Genomic DNA, 27,914 nt, shown 5'->3' on the forward strand with positions numbered 1-27,914 from the left:
TACAACAGATAACTTTAACTTGGGAAATTTTACAGCAGTAATTGGGTCAGCACATTCTCATGCCTTCTTCCACTCTACTTTATAATTTTAGCAATATTGTAGTAATTTTTCAAAAATTATTTAGAAGAACTTCACACACTTGATGAAGGGCTTGTGGGCCTGAGAGTAGCAGTATAGAGTTTTTCTGATAAAACATATTACCTTTCTCAGGAAAACTTGCCTTTCTTTCCTCAATAGGCATGTGACTATGCCTTTGTCTATATAGTTCCTCTTCTCTTCCTACAGAGGAATGTAACATTGAAGGGGTGGGACCTGGCAGCTGGAAGGAATTCTCCAAAACAGCATCTAATATAAATGAATATATAAGTGACACTGCAGAATAAACTGGTTTAAGGGAGGAGAACACATGTTCCTTCTTAGACAACTTGTGGTTTGCTTGTGGGGCAGCAGTTAGCTTCAACAAACATGGAGGGTATCAAAAGGAGTGGGAGTAGGTGGTAGAACACAAAGCTGCAAGATCAAAGCCCCTGTCTAATGCCCTTTGATTTTACAGTGTTAATTCCCAAGTCTTTGAAATCCTTTTAACAAGTATTCCCTCAAGAAGTTGTTTAGAAGCTGTTGGGTAGGACTTAGGAGAACCTGAAGGGAAATTCCATGAAAGATAACAACAAATGAAATGAAAAGCAAACCCCAAAGCACAATTGTTACTGTAGTGGTGGATCAGTACAAAGAAATATATCTCAACATTTAATAATTACTTAAATCAATATAAACACTGTAACATGATAAGGAAATAATACACGAGTCATAAAAGACAAGTAAGAATAAACATTAAATCCAAATCACCATTTGGTAGAAATTGCATTATATTTAATATTTATTGCTACTGTGGTGTTCTAAGGTACATATGACTTCTTCTTCCAGAGATTTACCTGTGTCTGCATACAAATAACACACCAAGTACTGAAGATTTGTTAGATTTGTTCATTTAAAACATCTGCAATACATTTACTCATGTCTTACCATTTGCTGTGTGTGTTCTCACTCCCATAATGGCTTCCTTTGCATGAACTACTACTACCAAACATATTGTCTCTCCTGACTTTCTGCTATTACTGACCTTCTCCACATCCTCTCAATCTTGCCGCTCCTTTCTTCTACTGCTTCCTTACACCCTCCTCCCCCCTCCCCCCCCTTCCTTCTTTTATCCATTTGCTCTTATTGACAGACTGTCATTTGTGCCAGGGAAGTGCACTCATTCCATTATCCCAACATCCATTTTTGCTGAAAATCCTGGAATTTTTGGTGCCTGTTTTAAGGGGAAAGAATGATTCTGTGGTCAAGACACTGTGTTAGTATTGTAGGGTTCAGATTGTGTTCCCTGGCTTCCTGCCCAGTTAATGTAATATGGTTTTAGTGTAATTGAGAATAAGGAATGCCACACATGTAGAACTTTTAGCACATCACTTAAACAAAATGCTTGGATGTCTGAAAGCTTTCTCTAAGGTATTCAGTGCTCTGCAATTCCAATGGGAGTTGAGGGCATACAACACTATGTAGGAGATGTTCATCATGTTGAAGGATTGGGCTTAGTTCACCACCTGCAAAATGGGGCTAATTCTTACTCAGTTCACATAAAGCTTATGATGATGAAAACAATCTATTAATGTTCATTATGTGTTCAGTTGCTACAGTAGTGAGTGCCAAGAAATAATTCTCTCAGTAAGATGAATGCCAGCTAAAATAATTCTGCTCTAATAGATTAAATTCAATGCAAGGTCACCAATCACCTTCCTACAGCACCCTTTATCTTTAATATGTTCCTAACACGGAGTGAGTCTTTGGAGGAAAAGTTTAACATTACAGTCCGTCCCTGTAGGAACACATATCAAAGACCAGTGATACTTCTCTTAAGCAGAGGAGCATGCTCCACTGCCCATGGTCACTGTTCCCAGCTAGGCAGTGTGCTGTTTTTTTATGTCTTTCGGCTGTCAGATTTCACATTACAAGTGTCTACAAGGTAGCAGCGAGGCTACTTCTGTTGATGTCATGTTGAGTTCAGAACCACAGATTCAAATTCATTCTTTGTAAGTTATGTCTGGATTAAAATACACTATTTTTATTACTAATACACGTCTCTCTCCTAATCCCACAATTGCAGCCATCTTAGATTTTTTCCCTTTCTCTATTATTTTTTGAGTCTCCTCTTCATTTCCCATTTCTTTCCTATCATTTGGCTCTCAGCAATTATTCTATATAATGGCCATTTCATACTTTTCATCTTCTGCATCCACTAACATCTTTAATAGGTAGCGTAGCTGATATGATCTTTCCCCCTCAGTGCAATTTTTCATGAGTTTGTTTTGAACTCACTGTACATTGTAATATCCTTACCTGTGCACAGAATATAACTTCTATTTTATAAGCTTTTCTGTTTCGTCTTATAGCACTGGATTTACCTTAACATAATTGAAACTCCATTTTGAATGCAAGAAATTGAGTTTGTGCACATTTATGTTTTGCTGCATGTGCCTGAATACCTTGCAGATGTAACATGCTATTTTTGCCAAAGTAGGGTGTACCTCTCAAGTGTATTCAGAAGAGAGAATGACAGAACTGTAAAATTCCTCCTTTTCTTAAGAAAACTGGTGACATGAAACATATTGAAATAATATGATATTGTTATTTTCCTCTTCTCAGGTGGCAGAGTAGAGAACTGGAGGACTTCGGAACAGCTTAATCTTGAACTCATTCTCTAAGTGAGGTTCCTTTACGTATAAAAACCTAATGGTGCACAGACTCCTGCTCCACCCAGGAGGATCTGGAGAGCCCACCTAGGGTGAGGAGGACCACAGTGACAGAAGTCATTGGGAACAGTGCTGCCATGGCATGTAGGCAGAATGATCTCTGTAACTCCATAGATTTGCCTTTCAGTGCCTAGAAATGATCATGCTATCATCTGTAGGAAGTCTCGACACTTGTATCTCATGAATCTGGAAAAGGGAAAGGCTAGGCTAAGAGCAAAAGATAGATCATCATACCCTGAGAACATGAGATCTCAAGGCCTCAGGCTTTATCTCAAAGCTCTTGTATGTTGTTACTGGCTTTTATTTTTCTTCAGATTCTTCATACACAGATCCTAATTCTGCCATTGGACAGCCTGGCTCCTAGAGAAGGCAGGGAGAAGCTACAGTGACACAATTTGGGGAAGACTTCTTATCCATAATGTCTCTGCCCTTTTCTTTTATTTTGCCTCTCAGAATAAACAGCCATTCCAATTTCTTGTTGCTCAGTGCAACTTGACGTTTCATATTCATCTCAAGAATCATTAGTTTCTGAACTATGGCAGTGTCAAAGTTCAGACTAAAACAAAACCAAATCAGCTCCTGCAGCGGTCCTGACCAGGCGACCACTTTACACTTAGCAGTTAGCGTAAGCAGGCGCAGGCCTGCCCTGCACTGCACGCCCAGCGCGACCTTCAGGCTGTGTTGTGCCGCATAAATCCCTTGGTCGCAGGATAAATTCAGCCAGCTCGTCGCAAGAGAGGAGCCTGCAGGCAGCTCCCACTTGGTGATTACACCACATGCGTGGCCTTGCCTTTATCTACAACTGCAGCAGTAAGCTCTCATGTGAACATCCTTTCTGTTCGACAGCAGAAATGATGAATAGAGTTATTTTCTTGTAAGAAAATCTTATAATAGCTGGAATGACCAAAACGGGAGAACCTCTTCCATGGACGGGGTCTGCTTGGCATGTGGATTAGAGGTCATTTTGACGCAACATCACCTAGAGTTCCCAGCATATAAAAGGATATTAAAATTACCTATTCTCTTCTCTTCTTATAGTGTTAGCTGTAATAAATAGCATTTTAAATGATAGCTTACAGGGACTGGGTGTCTCACTGGGATCGTTTCGGACCAGCACCTCCTGGTGCAAAGCAGCTCCTTCCTTTACACTTGTTCGAGGGCAGATGCATATCTCGCAGAGTTCAGGTTCTTTCTTTCCCAGATAATGACTATGATTTAGATTTTTGTATCAGCAAAACATTACATGGTACCTCCAGTTTGATCCAGCACGGTACCAAGTGAGGTGAGTTTTAACTGACATTATATTTAATGGGAACTGAATGTAAGTAGTATGCTGTCCTTTGACATATTGGCTTGGAGGTATTACAGCACAATAGGTAACACCATGTTTGTAACCCAGCCTGTAACCCAGCCATTCAAAGGCTGAGCATCTGTAAAGTGCTATTCTTTTGCAGTTACATTTTCCGGCAGGCTTTGAACAGCAGAAATTCGTACAGTCTCCAGTGTCCTCAGCTGTGTGCATACAGCCCAACACTTTGGCTCAAGTTCTCCTTGCATTATCTTGGCAGAATACCCAGTCTTCAGGAATCCTAATCTTTCATTTAATCACTTTATCTTTTCAATTTCATCCCTTTTCAATCCTAATTCTTTCTTTTTCATTAAAGCCAGTACACAAAGATCAAGCTGGTAGAATGTGTTCTGTAGCTGTCAATCAGGGGGCACAAAAAATACAAAATGTGAATAGTTAAATCAGCAGACTTGCCTGCTGGAGTTATCTGCATGGCAGAGATGTCAGAGTATTGTTTCCAAGCCTGACTTCTACATGCAGGGAGTAGCAGAGCATGTCCTGGCCTCTTTTATCTTCCTCAGGAGAGCAGCCAAGTGGCATAATGAATTCTTCCAGGCTTTTGTCTTTCACCTGATGTTTACTTTGCCCACTGCCTAAGGCTCTGCTGTTCTTTTGCCCCTTAAAATGTATTTACTTTTAGATGTTATGAAAAATAAATATAAGTTTTGCATGGCTATATATATATATTTTAATAGACTATATCAATAAAGAAGCAGGAGATTTCTCCTTCTTTCCAATTACTATAACCGCAAACTTTTCTTAGTTGTTGAGAAACAGTCAGGCAAACAGAAAATTAGTGCTAAAAAGTAAAAGAACAAGGAATAACCTTCCTTCTAGCAGCTAATGAGGGAATTTTAGTCATACAGACAATTTTGATGAGCCTGTGGTATATATTATTGCAGCTAACACAGGTCAAACATTAGAGATGTGACTCTTCTTGTAACTTGTGGTATTAAAAAAGAATAAAATCTAGGACTGAGAAAACCTGTAAAGCATTTAAATAAATGCAAGGTGATTTAGCCGGCACATGGCCAATGCATAAAGCAAAATTAAAGTTGGAAGGAAGACCAAGCTAGATTTTACTGTTGTTTTGTTTTCTCACTGATTTAAATTCATAAGGCTGAGATACCATAAGAGGATAATAGTGACAGTCATAAGAAAACACTTCCTTTCATTCACGTCAGTTCTTTTTCAAAGTCAGTGTCACAAAGCTGGGTAAATAGATATGCATTTCTTTAAGAGCAGTACTTTTGCAAAGTATATCTCTAGTACAATCTTTCAGAAAATAAGAAGTATTTCTAGTGAAATAAAAGGTGGAATTGGTAACTGACCAGTGATTAACAAGTCGATCAGGTATGGAAGATAAAATATCAAATGTAGCGAAGCAGGTTTCTGACTGTTATTATTTAATGCCACAAATTTTTGTGGACTGAATTTTTTTTGTGCTCTGTGTTGTATATGCAATTTACTCCAAAGGGAGCTTGAAATACAAAATGGAATCAGGGTCAGGTCCACAATGTAACTGAAAATACCTGTGTTATACACACCTATAGAGGTACCCAATTATTGAATAGAAATAAATAACCATATTTTAAGCTTATTTTTATGTTAAGACTCTCAGAGGGCCTTGTAGGTTGGTCATTTTCATGGCATAGTTTATTTTATGTTTTACTTTCACCTGCTTTTTATTAAAAAGCTTAGTTTAAACGTGTGCACATGGATCCCCAAGTGAAAGAGCAGCCTGCCTTATAAAGGAATACTTTTCCAATACTTACACTGGAAAACTTTAGATGAGGAGAGTGGAAATGTGCATTTGGCCTCATATACTAGTTGATCAAAGTAAAAATTTGTTTTCAGGAGTTATTTTGGATAGACTGTTACTTCTAAAAAAAGGGAAACGGGCATAGTTAAACAGTCAAGATTAGAAATAGAGTATATCATAAGAAAGACTTGGAACAGCTGGAACTACCTAAACAATGCAGTGGTTTTGCTGTAGTTATGCTTGTTTCAGAAATCCCCATATTTGGTCCTAACTTTGAATTTCCTCATTTTCATGGGTGTTAACAGATTTTTTGTAATACACTCTGCAAATGTACATTTTTCTAATATTTCATTTCTTAGAATACTAACACTGTATAATAGTGCCACTGTAATGAAAGCTCTTCTATTGCCAGGGCACGCAAAGTTGTTGCATGATAATGAAATGTGATGGATATATGAAGTATCAGTCCAAGAACTAATTATTCATTGGGAGTTTTAAAAAAGCACTCTCCTTTTAAAAACAATAATCTTGCTGAATTCTTGAATATTGCATGTCTAGAGCTGGAAACAACTATACATATGGATTCAACATCCAAATATGAATAAACCCCCCCAATTCTTATCTATTTTTTAAAATGTAAGTAGAGACTATAAAGTACTATTCTTCCAGGATTTAAGTGCCAAGGAAGGATCAGGAAACGGCAAACAAACCCACACAAGACAAATCAAAAGTGGGAAAGGAGGATAAAACATATTCCCTTACACTGTTAATGTCTCAAAGGTTGAAAGAGTGATTTAAGTCTCTAGGTAATTATGAGCAGCTGAATGAAGACCTGGGTCAGGAATGCATGCAGTTGTGCAGTCCTTGTTACCACTTTTTTTCGTTGAAGTGCAATACTGAGCATGCAAAATGGTGTTATTGACTACTGTTGGCATAAGCCAATATTTACCTCTTGGAACAATATACTCAGGTCTTCACCTGAACATAAACTCAATGAGCTGTAAGTACTGCTACACCCATTCATCCATAATCAGAGAACAAGGGTAAAATACAATCTCTCTCTAAAACATAAAGAAAATCCATCTTTTCTTTTTTCTCTTATTTTAAAAGGTGATAAAAAGCTGAAAACCCCTAGAAACCTCACACAGAATACAACAGATTCCCCAAAGTCATTTGTAAGGGCTTCCACTAACCTCACAATTGCCCTGGAAAGCCATCATGATCAGGGTGTTTTTAACTTCAACACACTGTAGAAAGACCTCTAGCGGTCTCCACCTTCAGAACTGCCCAGCAAGGGAGTATAGGCTATCCCTTTCTTGGCTTCACTAAGAAGCCACCTGGTTATTTCTCAGGGGCTGGTGAAAATCAGGCTATCTGGATCAAACTGAGCCTGTTGAGAGATCTCAGCTGACAGGCACTGAAGTTTCCCAACTCTTCCTAAGAAAGGAAATTCTGAAGAAAGAGGAAGCACAGAAACAGTAATCAAGAATTTCACAGGCTGGCATTGCTCTTCTTTCTACAGACTAAATTTGATCATATCGAAAGCCAAGATTTTTATCTTAAAATAAGATTTTTAATTTTTTAATTTAAACTTTTAAATTCAAAAGCAATTGAAAACACAGATAAAGAACACAAGTATTTACATCCTCTACTTTTCCCCCCCTCTCGTTGCAGTTCCTGGCACAGGGACCACAGATGTGCAGGGCTGGGAGTTTATGAAGGGCTCTATCATCACCAGAAAGACATCACTGGCCAATTAGTGGCTGTGGAATCAGTGGACCAGCTCCTGACCAAAACCTAAACCCGAGGTCGTTTTGGTGTCCTAAACCAAAACCAGAGCAATTCCTCCACGGCAGGTGAAACTATGTTAGGCATCCAGCAGCACTGAATTAAGACTATGACCTGGTGGCACTAGCTGCATCCTATCAGAAATTAATTTGCCCATAATGCTTTTGAACTTCACTCAGAGCCAGACATTTTGTCTTAGACATAAAGTATACAGACCCTTTACTACAAACTATTACTGATTGCAGTAGCTCACTGAACAGGTTTCTGTAGCTCCCTTGTGCACTGAGCAAAGGTATCGTGATATATATTAATATGCTTTTCAAAGGGCTCCATTACTTTCAACTGAGCAGTAACTCAAAGGATTTATTACAACATATGAAAAGAAAATTTCTTGTGTAGAACAGTTTTTCAGGTTGTAATTATAACAGTACTGAAAAATCATTTTAAAATCTGTAAAAATAAACAGGAAGTGAAAGAGGGTAGCCTATGTCTACACGACAGCTAAAGTTCCGACAGCTGTTCATCCAAAGAGTCCCACTTACTACAAAGAAACCATTTAAGTTCTGCCACTGAGGTATGATCACAGCCTGGCATTCAGCATCGGTTGCAAAATTTACAAATGGGCTGGGTTGCCAGGTTGCTCTTGGTGCACGAGCTAGTTTAAACCTCGGAGAGCATGGCATAACCGTAGTGAAATGAAGGGCTAAGCATTCAGTTTCAGTCTGGATGACACATTTAAATGACAATGAAAAATGAAGAGCAGAACCGAAATCCTGAACGAGGAGCTCTTTCTGCTTTCTTCTGCTCTAGAGTTAAGAGACTGAACACTTGCTACCTCAACAGCAGAGATGAGGGAGCTCTTATATTTCAAGGTGCAACATGCAAAAAAGAAGTATAGCTTTCCAGGGAAACCCTGTGGCTACAAAATCTTATTTTTAATTATAGGACACAACAGATTTTCTGGTAAGACATCCTGAACTTAAAACTGAGACAGTACCATAGCTAGCTTGCATATTCTATCACCAAGCTTGAGTCCACGTGACAAGCCTAGTAAAGCACGTCAGCCTTTATACTACATGTCCTGGCTTTTACCCATTTGTCATCACCTTAAGGTTATCCAAAATGCCATTTTAATTAACAAGATCATCCTTGATTTTCTTCTGATAACATTGTATTACAATGAAATGTTAATGGGAACAAACCTAAAAAAACCCAATGGGAGACAGCAGCTGTACTGTCCCAGTTTCAAGGGCTCTGAACAAATGCATAAATAGTGGACACCAGATATGGCCCAGTGGGAAAGCACAAAATTATGGGTGTGAAAGAATATTGAAGGGAGGTGAAAAAAAAGGGAAATGGCATTTGGGGTGAAAACTTTCAGCATAACCTTTATGATAAGCACTTCCAGTCAAACATGGACACACTGAATTCTGCCTTCAGAAAATTACAAAAAATGTTTTGGTGGGGGAGGTTGGTTCACTATTATTTATGATGTATTTCCTTTTCTGAAGACACTTCTCAGAATCAGCCAGTCTTAGTTCAGCCAGGGAGGATCCCGGAGGAAAATACTGATCTAAAATCCCCAGGGTAAGGATAGTCAAAGACCAGGTAAGCGTGTGCATCCTGAACAGGCCACCTCCCTGGCTCCCAGAATCAGAGCTGTTCTCAAACTTGGAACCTGATGGGCAATAAAATGCAACATGTTTTTAGTAGTAGAATGCTGTGGGGAGAATATTTTTTAAAAATGACTGGTTAAAGAGCCTACATTTAATTTTCCACATTGAAAACTGGCACTTGTGGGTTAAAGTCACATAAATATGCTTTAAAAACTGGGCCACGTGGTTACTTTGAGGTTTTGCAATCCACTTTTTTTTCACCCATTTGCATTTCAATGGCTGGCAAGTAGTTTCTCTGGAGTTTTTTTTGTACAGACATTGGACTCCACTAACAGGAATGGTAGAAGATGTTGATCTGCTAGAAATACTAAGTATTTTCATTTAGAAACAAAGGAAGTATTTTAAGCTATATCTCAAACATAGTTTATGTCTGCTCCTCATACAAAACTAGGATGGGGCTTTATCATGGTTTAAGCCCAGGCGCTAACAAAGCACCATGAAGCCGCTCACTCACTCCTCCCTGCCCTCGCCACGGTGGGATGAGAAGCAGAAAATATAAAGAAAATCTCGTGGGTCAAGACAAGGATAGGGAGGGATCACTCACCTCTTATGGTCACGGGCAAAAGACAGACTTGACTTGGGGGGAAAAAAACAAAATCAATTTCATTTACTACCAATCAAATCAAAACAAGGATAACCTCTCCCTTCTTCCTGGCTCAACTCCACTCCCGGTTGTCTCTACCTCATCCCCCCAGTGGCACAGGGGGACGGGGAATGGGGGTTGGGGTCAGTTCGTCACACCTTGTCTCTGCCGCTCCTTCCTCCTCAGGGGCAGGACTCCTCACTCATCCCCTAATCCACCGTGGGGTCCCTCCCATGGGAGACAGTCCTCCACGAACTTCTCCCACGTGAGTCCTTCCCATGGGCTGCAGTTCTTCACAAACTGCTCCAGCATGGGTCCTTTCTGTGGGCCGCAGTCCTTCAGTCACAGACTGCTCCAGCGCGGGCTTTCCCATGGAGTCACGGCCATCTTGGGGGTCATCCCCCTGCTCCGGCGTGGGCCCCTCCCCGGGCTGCAGGTGGGCATCTGCTCCCCCGCTCCCCTCCGTGGGCTGGGGGGGACAGCCTGCCGTCTCACCACGGGCTGCAGGGGCATCCCCTCCTCCGGCGCACCTCCTCCCCTCCTTCTGCACTGGCCTCGGTGTCTGCACAGGGGTTCCTCTCACATTCCAATCCCTCTCCGCTGCAGGTTCCCCTTAAATCTGTTCTCCTACCACCATCGCTGATGGGCTCGGCCTGGGCCAGAGTTGAGTCCGACTTGGAGCCGGGGAAGCTTCTAGCAGCTTCTCACAGGAGCCACCCCTGCAGCCCCTCCCCCGCTACCAAAACCCCACCACGCAAACCCGAATCAGGCTCACTTGCACATTTACAAATTTTGTTCAGAACGGACAGTCACAATGCAGGGGACACAATAGCTTGATGGGACAATTTACTGTTAGTTGCAAAACAAATAGAAATGCAAAAAAGTTCACAAAAATACTTTTTCTACTCCACACAGTCTGTTAATAACTCATTTCCTAACTGCTCCTAATTTAGGGGAAATGGGTAGTTGCTAATCCAAATGCTGCCATGAATCTGGCTATCAAATCAACCTATATTGTACTAAAGAGGATATTAAAGCTTATTTAGAAACTTATTAAAGACAACTGCTAGAATTTATTGTGTTATTCTAATAAAATACTCCCTTGACTCAGGGAATTGCTTTAGTTCTTGTGATTTCAACTATTCTGATCATTGTACTACATGTAGGCACATCTTTGCTTCCTAAAGGTTTTATGTACTTCCTTTATCAAGTGGACAAAAATGTGAAAAATCAATACAGAGATGTTTTCAATTATTTTCCTACAGTCCCTCCAAGATTTACTTTTGCTGTGATCTAGGACATGTCTATGAATAAAAACCCCCAAATAATCCATAAATAAAATAACCCTGGGCAGAAGGCATAGCTGTTAGAAAAATAACTTATTTAGTAGATGTTAAAAAAGAATCACAGCAACAGCACATTTGAAATGCACTTTTTAAAGCACAGATTTATATCTGTGATATAGAATTGCCCATGTAGCCTTTCATAAAATAGTTTAATCTTAAATCCATCTTTGAAACAAGATGAGGTTCTTAATAATTAGTGGGTTTGTAGAAATAAAGACATGGTTGTCCCTGTGTTGTACAATAATGGAAACAGGATTACAGATTTTGTAGACTGTACAATAAAAATCAGACACGATGCAAGTGAACACAATGAAACCCCACTTATAATCAAGCCTGAAAGTGTTTTAGGTCCATTTAGTGAGGATGCTACAATTCCACTAGAATCTAGGCAAACTTTTTAAAAAAAATAATTAATATGTTATTGATTTGATAAAACAAACCCAAACCTCACTCCTTACTTTTGACAGTTTTCTTCTCCAGAATGTTACACTCCTGGGAAGTATATTCACAGAAACTATACTTTCTTTTAAATTTTCCAAAAGTATTTGAAAGAAAGGAATTTTGAAACCCAAGTGCTTAGACTCAGAAAACCCATTTTTTGTAAGTAAGTCAGCTAACAAGGGAACAGAAAAAAATGTAATATGTCACCAAAGACTCCAGTCACACCAGAAAATAAGGAAACATGAACTTGGTAATACTGACATTTATAGTGAAATATCTTCTGATATTTTTGAAATATTTTGATAAATTTTCAAAATTATTTGGAGAACTTATTTGATAAATAGTACTGGAAAATATACACTTCACAAAATCATGTCACGATTGTGAAAAAGTAACATCTCCTCCCCCATAAAATGACTAATAAATAGAGTAAGATATTTTCTTCAAGTAACTAAATTTCAAGGTGGAAGTCCTGTGCTTAGACATTTGCCTAGAAAAGGCTCAAAATATTTATATTAGCATATGGGAAATGTCCCAGTTCAGCAGTACACTTATTTAGCAAATTATTGTAAGTATCAATTGTTTTCATGCCAGCAATGTTGATATTTCCTAAGCATTGTCCTAAAGCATGCACTTAAGCAGTCTGCTGAATAGGATGGATGTGTGGAATACTGTGGTAACCACTGGAGACCTCAAAATTCAATTTATGAGAATTTTTCTCAATTGCACATATGAATTCATTGGTCCCTGAATGAATCCATTCTCTGAAGCAGGGGAAAAGTGTTTATAGAAGTTTCTTTAAACTGTTGTTTTTGTGGATTTTTACCAGGTGCTGGTTTACACTTGTCTAAAGGACAATGATAAAACCTGTCAGGATGAAAGTTTAAATTCACACCAAAATCTTTGGTGGGTTTGTTTTTCATCAATCTTGCTGCATTAGTTTATTTTCTGCCTGAAATGACTTGTGTTCACAGACCTATTTTTTTCAGCATGAATGCTTATTTTTATAAACAGCCCTTGTTACAGGGCAGCAGTGTGGAAGTACAGAGATAAACCTAGCTATTACTTTATTATATATTAATTAGCTTAACAACTCATCAGCATAACCATTGTCATCAAGGTTGCAAAACTCCAGGCTGAAAAATGCAAACCAATAGAAGATTATAATAAAATATGTACAGTAGCTGTAGTGGAGATGTGTATATTTATTCTCCTTGTGGCATAAAATGTTTGTGAAAATCTCCTGAAAACAAAATAATAACATTACATTTTATTCTCACTGAATATTAATAATCTTGATTTTAGAAAACAAAGCAGAAATATATCTTATGAGAATCACCCTGGCAGTGTATTACCTGTATTTCATATGCATTCGAACAGTAAATTAGCAACCTGCTCATAAATTAGGTTATCTGGGAAATAATACATAAGAATAAGACTATAAAGATCTTCTATTATTGCACACAATCAAAAAGTGCACAGTTAAAGCTGCACTGTCCAGGAGGATACACGAATGCTATCCTTTTCCATTTAAATGATGTCTTCCTTGTTTAAAACATTTCTGGCATGCACCAAGATATAGCTAAAATTCATCTTAAATAGGACAGTAGGACATTTCAAACTTGAAATTCTGAACTATAGGGACAGAACTGTATTCCCAGGTAGATGCCCAGAGAAGGCCTAGGCATCCAATGCAATATATGATAACTCCCTTGCACTTTCCCTCTTTCTAGAGTGCCTGCCATGTGTTCAGACTGAGCAGTACCTCTTTCATTGCAACTGATATGAAAGACAGAGGAAGCAATTTTTCATTCTGCATCAACTCAGGCATGGGAGAGCCCCAGAAATTACAAAGAAACATTTCCATAGTATGCATGCTTACAGATCCCCAGCCACCATAGTGAAGTGGATTTTAAATCAAAGTAAATGTGAATTTTCCACTAAAAAAAATATATTTAAAGTGAGAAAAAAAGCAATTTTGCCTGAGTATGAACTGTATAAACACTATTTAAAAAACTGGATTAGGAAATCGCAAAATAATTTGCACATGTTACCCTCATTTTGATCAGCTTCAATTTGCATATGTGGGGTTTTTTCCCCATTTAAGACATCAGCACTGTTTCTTACTTCAAATAATGTACTGAAATTGGAACAAGAATTACAATAATTAGAAGTTATGACATTTATACACCCAGGGTATCACAGAGAATCAGCTCCTGCCTACTATTAAACTTCACCTGTTAAGAAAATATTAATAACTGAATAGAACTCCAGGCCCTGGTAACACATATTTACATTTATGTTTTTGTCTTTCAGTTTAAACTTTAAGTTAATTGCCTAATTGAATTCTTTCTCAAGTATTTTCAGAATTTATCAGTAATGATGTCCAGTCCTGGAATTTCCTGGCACTTAATGACCAGCTGGAACAGGAAATTCTTCACCCAGAGTTCATTAGTACTTATTTTAGGAGACTTCCAAAGAGTTCTTATATTTCAGGATGTTTCTTATCCTGCTGTGTCTTTCCTTCATGGAAGTAATGGCCTATGGATGGCCAGAGATTTTGAGAACTGTTGATGAATATTCCTTTTTTTTCTTTCGAATTTTAATTCAGTTAAGGGAAAATAAGGGGCACTCATGCCTTCATTACTCATTTATGTCCCTCTAAATATACTTGTGCAGTTCTACACCTGAGATGATCCCTTGTGGTGGTCTGGAGCAGAATCCCGGCAAGTTTGATGGACTTGCCTTATGGAAAAGGCGTATCACATCACTGAGTGGCAGAGGAAGGGGCATTTAAACAGCTGCTACTGAGGCAATAAAACTAAGCTATTGGATGCAAGACAACAGTTAGACCCAAGCTTTGTCTTTATTGGGATTGATGATGAACCATTTAGAGAGGCAATCCAATCATATTGCAATGAAAGTGCATGATGCTGTAATTTTATAGTTTGCATGGCCTCATTTAAATTACTAATATTTTACAGGTACAGTAAGAAATTGGAGATATATCTTCATCTTCATTTCTACACTCATTAGCAGTAATGAATAGGTGTTATAAAATCACTGAAGGAATGTATCTAGGAAAATGAAACCAACGCATGTACTGTCTTGATCCCAAGGGCTGCATGGACTTTTGCCTTGAAACACATCAATACGCTATTCTCCTAAAAACTAGAACTCCTCCATTGTTAGGTAACAATGATGAAGGACACTTTTCGGGTCTAATCCAGAGTGTCTTTCACAACTCAAGAGACAGAGCTGCCTGAAGACTCAGCACAGGCCTGGTCACATGAATGTCTATGTTTCATAGCTTTCTGAAATATGCCTTAGTACACCCTTGTCCAAATAAGCAATGACTGTCACTCTGTCCTGGTTTCAGCTGGGATAGAGTTAATTGTCTTCCTAGTAGCTGGTACAGTGCTATGTTTGTGAGTTAGGTATGAGAAGAATGTTGAATAATGCTGATGTTTTCAATTGTTGCTAAGTAATGTTTAGTCTAAAGACAAGGATTTTTCAGCTTCTCATGCCCAGCCAACAAGAAGGCTGGAGGGGCACAAGAAGTTGGGAGGAGACACAGCCAGGACAGCTGACCCAAACTGGCCAAAGGGGTATTCCATACCATGTGATGTTGCGTCTAGTATATAAACTGGGGGGAGTGGGGGGGGGGGGAATCACCACTTGGGGACTAACTGGGCATTGGTCAGTGGATGGTGAGCAATTGCATTGTGCATCACTTGTATATTCGAATCCTTTTATTATTACTATTGTAATCTTATTATCATCATTATTATTATTATCATTATTAGTTTCTTCTTTTCTGTTCTATTAAACTGTTCTTTTCTCAACCCATGAGTTTTACTTCTTTTTCTGATTCTCTCCCCCATCCCACTGGGTGGGGGGGGAGTGAATGAGTGGCTGCGTGGTGCTTAGTTGCTGGCTGGGGTCAAACCACGACACATGCATACACCTGCCATATTTCACCCATAATGTCAAAGACAAGAAGTGAAAAAAGCCTCTCTCCTGCGACCAGCTGATTGTGCAGGACTATCCTGATGGAGGGGTCTGCCTGGCACTCTACTGGCGTGGCAAAATGCAATGTTTGTGTCCTGCTTTGAACAGATGTTTCCTCCTTAAGTGTTCTTGATATTTACTCTATTACCTGATATATTGTAATGAGCTTCCATCTCCCAAACATGCCACCCTGAGATCAGCCAGTGTTGTAATCTAGATTTTGCAGGAAGGGAAACTAAGGCTAAGAGTAAACTAAGGCACCTGTCCAAAGTCAGACAAGAAGTAACAGATAGGTCTACTGCTATAACGAGACATCTTAAACAGCAAGATAGGAAGAGTTTAGGGGTCATACAGAGCCTGTGTCCAGGACATAAAAGCTGGACGGGGATAAGCTATCTCAAATGTGGGTGTAGATGATACAACCTGAGCAGCTTGGCCATTTTGGACTGCCTTCTGTGGATTCCTAGGTCTTCTTTCGCATTGATAGGGCAATGAATGAGTTTCATTTGATTAAGGGGAAAGGAAGCAAATTGCATGGTTACCTTTCTCTCATTCCAGTTTTTTCCTCTCCTTGCATTAGACCTTAATGATTAAGTCAGTGCTTTCATTCTATAAAAAAAGATACCTTCAATCTAAAGGAGACTTAAAGTCTTCACAGAGAAGCTATTATGTAAGTCATTATCAGAACAGTAGTTAGCTAAATAAGGAAGAAAAAGCTAGCAACTCAAAATGGCAATTCATCATCAAGTGTCTGCTGCTTTATGTGCTAACAGCCTTTCTCAGCTTCCTTTAAGCCATCTGCTTGTTTCAGCTATCTCTCCATACCACCAGCCTCTCCCATTCAATCCCTCTCCATCTCACACATTTCCCAGCAGACATCTCATCAGTACTCAAACTGGTAAGACTTTGTGTTTTACCTTATACACACTTTTGCATTTTTCCACAGACATATTTGTTCTAACAGGTAGAAGCATCAGCAGATGCTGCTCATGCACAAGAACAAACTGGTGTTAGCTACTTTTTGTATCAGGAAGCACCTCCAAAAACCTTTCTCCATTAAAATAAGGTGTTGAAGGACAACAGAGAAAATCAGCAGATTTTGACAGGCAGGAGTAGATGACAGGTACTTAGGAATGACAATAATCTAGTGAAAATAGGAAGAAAATCACGTGGCAATTTTTGTCTTACTGCTACCACGAGGAGTCTTTCTTTTGCTATTTTAAAACATAGACTTCACTGAAAAAAGATTTTGTTGTTGATGTAATATTTTGCAAATGCCTATCTACAAAACTGCTGGGTGGTGGGAATGGAAATGCAAAGGAATTGCACGTATAAATGTATAGGAGCATGAAGACTTAAGTATGCAAGCTCATATTCCAGATGTATGGAAGATAACTATTACAGCAATAAGTCATGATGTTGTGAAGCACGAGGCGGAAGGCTAAGTACCTGCAGCCATTTGAGAAATGCAAACACTCAGCAAGGTTCGTTGCTATGAAAATGTGGGTCATTAATTTAATAAATCATTAAGAGGAAAAAAATGGAAGAAGAAACATAAACCATTTAGTGCCAGGTTGAAATGAGGATCTCATGGAGGTGAGCAAGATGAGGGTGGGAGATAAGCAGAAGTGGATGGAGGATAGTTCCTAAGGGTAGGAAGGACCTTGTCCCAGAAGATCAGCGTGTGCCTGGCAGAGAGAAGGCCCTCTGCAAGGAGGCCAGAGGCACCCTGCACCAAGAAGACAGGTTGTGCATTGCCTCTGTTCCCAGAGAAGATTTTGTCTTACAGGACCCATAGGGACCACTTAGTCTGCTTGCTCATTTTTAAGGAAGAAAAATTTAAAAGCAACTATTTGATCTTGAACTGCTGTGGAAAAGACAGATGGGCAAGAAGAGAAAGGTAAATAGGTGCCAGTTCCTTCCCGTGATTTATAATTTGCTAACAAATATTGTCGTGCTGGAAATTGCTTAACCAGAGAGTAGCTAGACGCTGTGAGGGCATTTCCATATTCACTTTTTTTTTAATGACAAACCAAATAGATATGGAGCGACCAACTTCAAATACCTTGGAGGTTTGGGTTGACAGAGATGTTTTTCTGAAAAATGGATTTTTGTTAGAGTTATCCAATATTTGATACAGTACTCATAACACCTTGTATCCACATATTGCACAAAGCAGAATACAAAAACCTCCATGCTGACCTAGCTCTAGCTTGAGGCCATAAAAAAGCCCACAAAACTAAATTTAGGACCATTCATCTTTAATATCCTAAATTCTTTAAAATACGACAGGCTGTAATCATGGTCATTTATACACTACTGAAGAAAACAGAGTAACCTGGTTTCAGCTGCGATAGAGTTAATTGTCTTCCTAGTAGCTGGTACAGTGCTATGGTTTTGGGTTCGGTATGAGAAGAATGTTGATAACACACTGATGTTTTTAGTTGTTGCTGATTAATGTTTAGTCTAAGTCAAGGATTTTGCAGCTTCTCATGCCCAGCCAGCAAGAAGGCTGGAGGGGCACAAGAAGTTGGGAGGGGACACAGCCAGGGCAGCTGACCCAAACTGGCCAAAGGGGTATTCCATACCATGTGACATCATGCCCAGTATAGAAACTGGGGGAAGTGGGGGGATTGCTGCTCGGGGACTAACTGGGCGTTGGTTGGCAGGTGGTGAGCAATTGCATTGTGCATCACTTGTATATTCCAATCATTTTATTACTACTATTGTCATTTTATTAGCGTTATCATTATAATTATTACTTTCTTCTTTTCTGTTCTAGTAAACTGTTCTTTTCTCAACCCATGAGTTTTACCTCTTTTTCCGATTCTCTCCCCCATCCCACCGTGGGCGGGGGGGGGAGTGACTGAGCAGCTGCGTGGTGCTTAGTTGCTGGTTGGGGTTAAACCATGACACAGAGGTTAGTTCCAAATGTGCTGGCAATGAAAATCTGAAGAGTTTAAAACCTCGTCAGCTACTGTAAGTGCAACTGGTCAAATGATGCAAGACGTGAAGATTCATGCCTCTATTCTGAATAAAGCTGAGAGGTCACTCAGTGATACTTGTGGGATCATACTACTACTTGCAAGTATTACAGATTTGATCAAACAGATTTTGAAACCATCTAGAATCTCTAGAACTTCCAGACCCATTTGTCATTTTTTCCTTTCATTCAAAATTTCTAATAAGTAGAACAAGCAATAGAACACACATCTTCTTGTGTTGAACAAGTCGCTAAAAACAACAGTTTGCAAGCAGTCTTTGTGGTATTAAATTCTTCAGTGAAACCTGTGAATAACATACATATATGCACAGATAGGAGGATCGGTTTGAGAAAATACAAGGCTACCTCTACCAGATAGTATATTCACAGCCAATATTTCAGTTACATCTCCTTAAATGTCTGTCCTGACTGATGTGAATCATATTCAAACTTTCAAGCACTCTGCAAAATGAGTGCATCTTTTTCCATACTTCACTCCCTTCATTCCCTTTTCATACATGATGTCTTGTACTCTGCATAGTCATGCCAGTAATTCAGGCAATGTTTTAAAGGCAAGTGTAGGAACTACCTTAAATATCATCCATCAACCACAAAATGAAAGATTATATCACAGTGACAGGAATAGCAATTACAATAATCACTATCTTTTATTAAGCTTTAAAAAATAATTAAAGCTAAAATCTGTCACTGGCCTTATAAAAGTCATCATCTGTTTTTAATTCTGCATAAATTAAACAAATACTTGATGTTAATTAAAATGTGGCTTTATACTTGTATTTTATTGCAAATAGATTTGTGACAGTGTGTATATGGATGACTTTTTAGCCCTGGTATAGAGTAGACATTTTATTAAACAATGACAAGCAATAAAGCCTGTTCTGAGCAAGGGAAGGATGCTCTGTTGGCCATCATGCTTTTGAGACGCACAAGGGATTGCCTTGTATTCAAATGGTAGAGAAGGTAGAACTGCAAAAGAACAACGAATTAATTAGAGCAATCATTTTGAAGAGCAGTTCCAAACCCCATTTTAATTAGCAAATAAAGCAGAATACTAACTGCTTAACAACTATTTTTGCTTTCTGATTTACTGGGTGATGGCAGTTGTACTGCACTTTGTTACAAATCACAAAATCTAGTGCCTCATTTTGCATGTAAAGTGCATTAAAATACATTCTTTCCCATTCTATAGGGGCCTTTAAGATATATTACAATGGTAAAGTCTGTACAACCCAGCACAATTATTTTCTAATTAGCATCCTTAAATGTTGCATTGTGGCCTGAATCAGTTTTAGCATTGTCAAAGAGTTCTAGAAACAGCCCTATCTGTACAACCCAGGCCACATGTGACAAAATTAAATTGGCACACTTCACTGTATAGACCTTGTGCTCCTGGCAGTGATAGCCAGCTCAATACCTCAGAGAGAAGGCTCAGCTGTCACTCACTGACCCATTAACGCTCTAGTTGTATCCTGCAGTGTCATAGTCCTCATTCGCACAAAGATAGTGCTCCCTGGAGATCCCCAATACCTGCAGGAATGAGGGAAGGACAGCAGCGACAGCAGCACTATCAAACAGGGCAGCAAACGACGTAGTGGGAGAGCGTCTTGTGCCAGCATCCCAAACTAGAGTTGAAACCCACTACCCTGCCCTGGCGAGCCAGTTTTAAATGGGCTATCATCTCTAACAAGCTGTGCGCTTCAACATCACACACACGTGCACATGTAAAAGGCCAGTGCCGAGCGCCTTTGGTGTACTGCAGGAACACACTTTGCTCCATTTGCCCTGTGGACCCATCCAGTGAGGTGTTAAATAAAACAAACACCTGCTGCTGCTTCTCAAATGTAAAGGGGAACCATTGGGAGAATAAGGAAAATCATGCATCAAAATGCTGCCTCTTTTCTTCTCTTTATCCAGAGTCCTGTTACCGACTGTACACAAAATAATTTGAACACACTGCAATGTACCGTTTGACATAAAAAGAATATCGCTTCAGGCTTCTGTGGGGTTTACGCTACGGGGAGCAAAAGCACAGGTCCAATTCAGTACAGGAGAAGATAATGCCAACGTCACTCTGCCTGTGGAGCTCGGGCACATCTCCCCAGCAGCTTAATACACTGCGGATTCACTGCATATATACGATTTAGGCCACGCTGTGTGCACTGGGAAATTAAATTGTACCTTACCTGCAGTAGTGTGTGGGTGTGTGTACATATGCATATGAGGACAAGACAAAAGTATGCGTGTGTGTGTGTGCACATGCACATAGGCAGAAAAATGAGAAAAAGAAACAAATAAAAACAGTCTAAAACTTAATGGAAAAGATAAATTCAGGCATGATTACAGCTGTGAGGCGAAAACGAAAGTCCCAATTCTGTTGATTATGTGGAGAATGATCCAGTAACAAGGTTTCATTTCTAAAGATTCAAACCTCTCTCTTCCTCTCTTCTCAAAAACACACATCCATGCCACACCCAATGCAAAAAGAAGTCACAGAAAAGAACGCAAGAAATTTATACAAACGTGAACAGAAAAATAATTCTTTTTCGAAAGGAATAATTCAGTATTGATATTGTTGCAGGGGACTCAAACTCCGTACATTGCAGACCCCATGTTCCATCCTCTAGGTCATGTTCACTGATGGACATAAAACAACATAAAAGAATTCCGCCTCCCAGGTTTTGTAAACAAAGACAAAAGCAAAAACTCACGGAAAAGAACAAAGGTTGGACACCTGACTCCACTTGTTCTGCCCACAAAGAATTGAAAGACAGATGAACTGTGCTGCTAAAGACTTATCAAGAAATTATTTCTGGTTGACAAGTAGCCATGTGATCTCAAAAAAGAAAAGAGTAAAAGCCCAGTTTGCTGGTAGAATTAAAAACATTGGAAAAATATCTTTTCTGTGTGGTCAGTACATAAGTGTTCTCATTTTCCACCACCTAGGTTTGCCCATCACTTAAATCTGGATCTGCTCCTGTTTCCCAAGCCCAGCTGACACTCCAAGCACATGCTCCAATGAAGTGCATGTTTATGCCTTGCCGAGTCCAGAGAAACACTTATTTTAATATATGGACTTTACAGCATGTCCACATGGGGGCCAATTAGTTCTAAAGAACATTCCTACTCTGAAATGTGACCTGGGGGAAAGGTGTATCGTTGGGCTGGATGTTTACATCGCAGTAACTTTAAACTCAAACTGTCTTCAGAGTAGCTTAAGCCTTCTCTACCATGGTGTCACAGGGGAGTAATGAGTCTCGCTTTAAATGGGATTATTTCTGGTGCACTCTCCCCAGCAATTGCTCAGCTGGACTGACGAGACAACGAACACCACTGTCTTCTAATTATACAATCAGAATCATCTGTGTTGTCCTAGTGCTCTCAATGAGATTGCACAGAGGTAGTTGAGATTTAGACAGAGATTATAGAGGTTTCATTATATAGCAATACAATTATAAAATTTCATAATAATGAATTACAGAATTAAAACAATGTATACACACATACTATACTAATATATATTTAAGCTATCATTTCAGAGCAAAATTAGTTAGAATAAAATGCAACTCTTCTCTACTTAGGTCACTGGTTTTGCAGGACTACTAACACTGCCAAGCAGGAAGGGTCCTATGCAGGCACTGAAGCCAGCTAATGCGATTCTGGCTCCTGAAAGGAAGCAGATCAGTTGAGTATAGTGGTGCCACATTATAAGTTCTCACTTTTCTTATTAGACACACACTTTGAAGGTTGAAAAGGGGATTTATTTATTTCATGCAGCACTATGTGTCTAGAGGTTATTAGTGATTTAAGCACATAAAGGTTGGCTATTTTAGGATTTTCCATGACGAATTTCTCTGTGGTATAATTTCACTACAGCCAATGACATTATGGGAGGGAAGAATTTGGCCTTATATACCTTAAAACCAAATGTTGCTGTCAGCATTTCAGGGAGGTTAAATACTTGCAGAGTGTTAAATTTCAAGGTTCAGGCAGTGAGCTGCACTGTCAGCTTAATGCAAGGCTGTAATCACACAGCGATTGTAAGGCCCACAGCCATACGATCAGAAAAGAATGGGAGATCCCCTCACTTTATAGAAGCTTAAAGTTATTCTCCCTTTTCTGGCCCTCACTTTGATGTGGTGAGATGCCCTCCCGCACTGCTCTTCTCCATGCAATTGTCACTAGCAGGAGACGATCTGAAGAACGTGGAAACCAACAGAGGGTTCAGCCTGCAAAGGTAACTTCTTGCTTCTGGGGGAAATAACAGCAGCTCAGCTGCAGCAGACAGTCTCCTTTTTGAAGTACAACCAGACAGCGCTACATATTCAGGCTGGCAGCCGATGCCCACAGCACAGTGCAGAGGGATCACAAGAGTGCGTGGTGCACCGCAACTGCAGGGAGCTGGCAGCAGTTTCTGAAGGCACTGCTGCCCTCCAGCACAACGGCGTGAACAGAGCACAGCCCTCCCACATCCCGCACCTCGTTCGTTTTTCCCTAAGTTTCCTGGCTACCTGTTTCAGCTGTGAGCGGGAATTGAATAGACTCAGGTCTAGCAGGAAAACTCTGAGCTGCTGATTATATCACTTTCCTGAGGCAGCAGCAAAGAGACCAAGTGTGCCAGTTACCATGCTTGAGGGCAATGAGGTATCAAAAACACAGCATGAGATTGTGCTTAATTCATAGCGGTAATGAAATGTGGTTTTAGTCTTTTAATAATAATAAAAAAAAAGCATGTCTGAGTCAGGAAGACTCAGAAAAATAAAACAGAAAACCACTTGTTGCCCATTTGATCAGCAGCGTACTCAGAAGCTTATAACACCAAACGCTCACGTTATGGTGTTGTTTCATATATATTTCCTATTCCTCTTCGCTTGTTAAATGAAAAAAAATTAAAATATGGTAAACAATACTGTGAAATACACCTTATGCCAAGAAAGGCAATGTGCTCAGATATATAGTGTTTTCCAAATGTTACTTTTGCTTTTAATCATATTTTAATTGCATATCACTAATATTTTATTCATGTATTCTCTCTCTTCATTGATTCATATATATGTATACATATATTCATACCCACGCTACCCAAGTATTCACGTGTATAAATACACACACACACACAAATTTGAGAGTGTGAAAAAGGAAATAAAATTAGATGACATCAGACTACAATGAAGCTGTCACACTGCTGCCTTAATGATAGATAAATAAATGCACAGACCGAATAATTTAGTAAAATAAGCAAGATGGGCTGAGTCCCATGACCTTTTGGGCAATGGGAAAGACACCAATTATCCCCAGGCAGGTTCTGTTCAGCTCACAGTGTCTTGGTATGCTGAAACCTTCTGGTCACACCACTCGAGAATTATTAAAGTATTGTCTGGGCAATTTACATTCTCCTGTTATAGTTTAGGTTACCTTCCTTTCAGACAATCTGCTACATGAAATATTGCTTTGCAAAAAGAGGGAACAATTATTTCAACAATGTTTCTGGAAAGTAGAAGCTATTAGATTTCACCTGAATACTTTTAGTTGCACTTTATTGAAACGATACTGTCGCTTTAGGAAGTCTATCATTTGCTCCCATTAGAGGCTTGCAGACTGGCAGTTCCAGCAGAGCCCAGAATAACTTCCACTGAAGCTATAATACCAGTAGTGGTAGCAAAACAACAGCGTCTCCCTTGATGAATAGAATTCTCCCTCTTTTTTTGAGCACTGTAACATTTGGGGACATCCATGAAGAACAGTTTTTACGCTTAGCATGCAATAAAACTGTCCTACAACACATATTTCTGAGATCCTTGTCAGTATATCTGATAACTGCATGCAATATTTATGCTTATGAGTGACAGTATTTACCACAGTACTGTATTTCCAATTAAATCCTACTCATCTACAGTATCATTTTGAAAAGAAGTGAGAGGGAATATCATGTGTGCTCTGAAAGGCCTGGCAGTAGACTCTCTAGAGAAAGAGTCTTTTCATACATTGTTCTAGATGTAGCTAATTTTATTCATGTGTATCTTCACTTACCTCAAGCATACTTTGCTTTAGGCTTCATATATGAGAAAAGTGCCACCCTTCAAGGAGATAATGTAAGGCTTCCAACCAAAGCAAATACTGTGGTGAGCTGTTAGGAGACAGGCAGTCACAGGTAACTGGGCAAGGAAAAACAGGAGGCCATCTAGACAATTGCTAGGAATACCCATTTTACCTGTAAGTTAATTGGTAATGATGCAGAAAACTGACCTCACCTGTGCATGCACTTCACTGAAGAAAAGAAATAAATAGCCTGTAATTTCTTTCAAGGAATTAGGTTTTCTGATGAAAACCCAAATTGTATTGCTTAAAGCAAAGTTTAACTATGATTTCTTTAACATAACCTTAAAAAAGCATATTTAATCCCAAAATTTTCTCCACTGAAACTTCAAGACAACCAAGTACACAAACAGGGAAACCACAGCAATGCAACCATTTCAGAACCACATGGAATATGACTCTTCTGAAATGTAGTTTTCACCTTAATTGCAACATCAGCTAATACTATGGCCCTTACTAAAGGACCTCCAGGCTGGAAAAAAATTATGACAAATACTTTCATAGGAAACCTTCTTACCAACATTTTCAGTCATATTTTGCTGCATCGGTACAGTTGGATGCTCATGTGAACTTGTGCACCCTTTTTCCAAACAGCTCCTTAATTCTAAGCCTTTGAGGTTCATTCATCCTCTCATATTATGCACAATGTTGGTTTATGTGTAAGAAATACGATCTTCTTTCTGCCCTTCCTCACAAGAGCATCTGTAACTCATAAAATATATCAAAGACAGTTCACTTACTGTACACTATTATTTTTACATACTTTTTTTTCTGGGCTCTGTGGGTATTGGCAGTTGTAAGTCTGCAATGGAAAGAAACAAACTTTTCAGCTACATTACATGATTAACGGTAGCTAAAGGAATGATACTTGTTCTAGTGTCTGTATTTTTTGTGGAGGCTACAATTTGCAACGCACAGGCACTTGCCTTCCTAAGCAATGGCACTAAGCAATATTACCTATTAAGAGAACATTTGTTGTATTTCTGTTTTCCCTCCACAAACCAGGCAAAGAGAGGAAGCAAAGCTTATACAATATCAAAAGTAGCATATTATTTATGACATGAAAGGTGAGAGAGAGATGAAGACTTTTATGGGAATCTGAGGATGTCTTCCTATGGGAGTATCATTTGCCTTTGACAAAAAATGCCATTTAATTAAATCTGTTTACAGAAAATAATTTGCTGTTCAATATTATGTTTGTGAGTCCAAGAGCAGTAAGTCACACACTTGGCGGAGGCTATTAAGTATCATTCAAAAAGGAAAGTAAAATAATGAAAGTGAGAAAATCATTCCAAGACTCAGCCTAACCTAAGCAACATTTATTGAATCCATTTATGGACTTCCGAAGGTGCCTTGCAGCACACAGGTAAAATTCCATGTCCAAACAAAACCTATGAACTACATAAGTCCCCATTAGCTCTCAAAATAGAATGTACGTGATATTTAGGTCTTGCGTACAGTCTGCACAATGTTGAATTTCATTCACAGAGGAAAAAAAGGCAAGAAGAGTTGTACTGCTTAAAAGTTCCCTGTTTAAACTCTCTTTTCCATGCACAAATGGGAATATATAATTTCTACTTATTATGCTGACTCAGGCATTGTTCTAGAAAATGTAATTCAACTACAGAGTAACTCCCAATTGTTAGCAGAGAAAGCCTAATGTCATGTTTGTTTCAAAAGGAAGAATACAAAGCAAACTCTTTCCTGTGACATGACACTGGATCCTTCATGGTTTCATGCAAAATTATGTTATAGTAACATAGGCAATAAATTACACCTCTTCTCAGTGAAATCTACCATCCAGCTATAGCTGAAATATCTAAGTGTGTAAGCAAAGTTTTCCATGAAATAAGGAAGGAGACATTGAGGTGAAAACATGCATGAACTCTAGTTCTTGTTTGCTTTTTCATTCTCTTTCTTTGTAATAAGATCTTATTAAAGAGAAAAAATCAAGAGTAGAAATGAGCTATGTATATTATGTTTGACCAGTTAGACCACGAGTTTATATTGGCTCCAGAATGACAACAATCCTGCCCAGAAGTGCTACTTGTGCATGTGTATATTGTGCATGTGATTTAATTTTGGTGGTCCTTATGAAATCACATTTGATGGAATAAGCCCAGCTTTTTGATGGGGAGCATCACATAAAAGTTATTCAAATTCTGTAATGGTTTAGTTTTACATATGTATTGCTATTTACACTCTTTACAGCTTCTCAAATGTTTTACACATAAATAAAATCATCATCATTTGTATCTGGTCTGGAAATTTATGAAATGACTCAGTGGTTAAGGTCTACAAAAATCAGTTTATGTTTTATGATGGTAATAGTGTTTTTCTTCTTCTTCAAGAAATCAATACTAAAAATAACTATAATGACCTGTTGTTTGACTCCACGTAGCACCATCCAGATCTGCATTCACACTGGTGCTAAAGCGGTAGTGATAGCATTGTCATTATTACTACCGTAGAACATAACATACAGAAGAATATTACTGAAATAACTAAACTTAATAAATAACTTAATATATTCATTACAAATTGTCAAACAGAACTAGAAAGAAACTTAAACAAAGAAAAGAAGCCTAATGCTTATGGAATTACATTCTTATTGTGAATAAATTAGCTTCTCGTATTCCTAAATAAGGTGGAATTTATCTTCTACCACCTTCTTCCAAAAGTAGGGAGCAGGTGGCTATGTTATGTCAGGGAAGGAGAACAGCAGTGTGAACACTCCATTTATTAGCATTATTCATAAACTTTCTATCATAAGCAGCGTTACACTGCTCACCATTCAGCATTAGGGTATGAAAAGCGCACTCAAGCTTCAAAAATCAATGACAACTTGCCCTCTACCCACTGCTTTTCACTGGCAAGCAGCAAAAAAGCCACTCCTAAAACTCAGCATGCCATTTTTTAATTCACAGTTATGTTTCCACTTGAAGAGACAAGCCAAAACAAACTATTCCTCCCTGAGAAGCACCATGGGAATACGTTCCCTCCCAACTTCAATAATTATTAGGCAAAAGTGTTTCTCCATTCCCTCTTCCACTGA

Source organism: Aquila chrysaetos, chromosome 1, assembly GCF_900496995.4.
Source record: "Aquila chrysaetos chrysaetos chromosome 1, bAquChr1.4, whole genome shotgun sequence".
Taxonomy (NCBI): Eukaryota; Metazoa; Chordata; class Aves; order Accipitriformes; family Accipitridae; genus Aquila; species Aquila chrysaetos.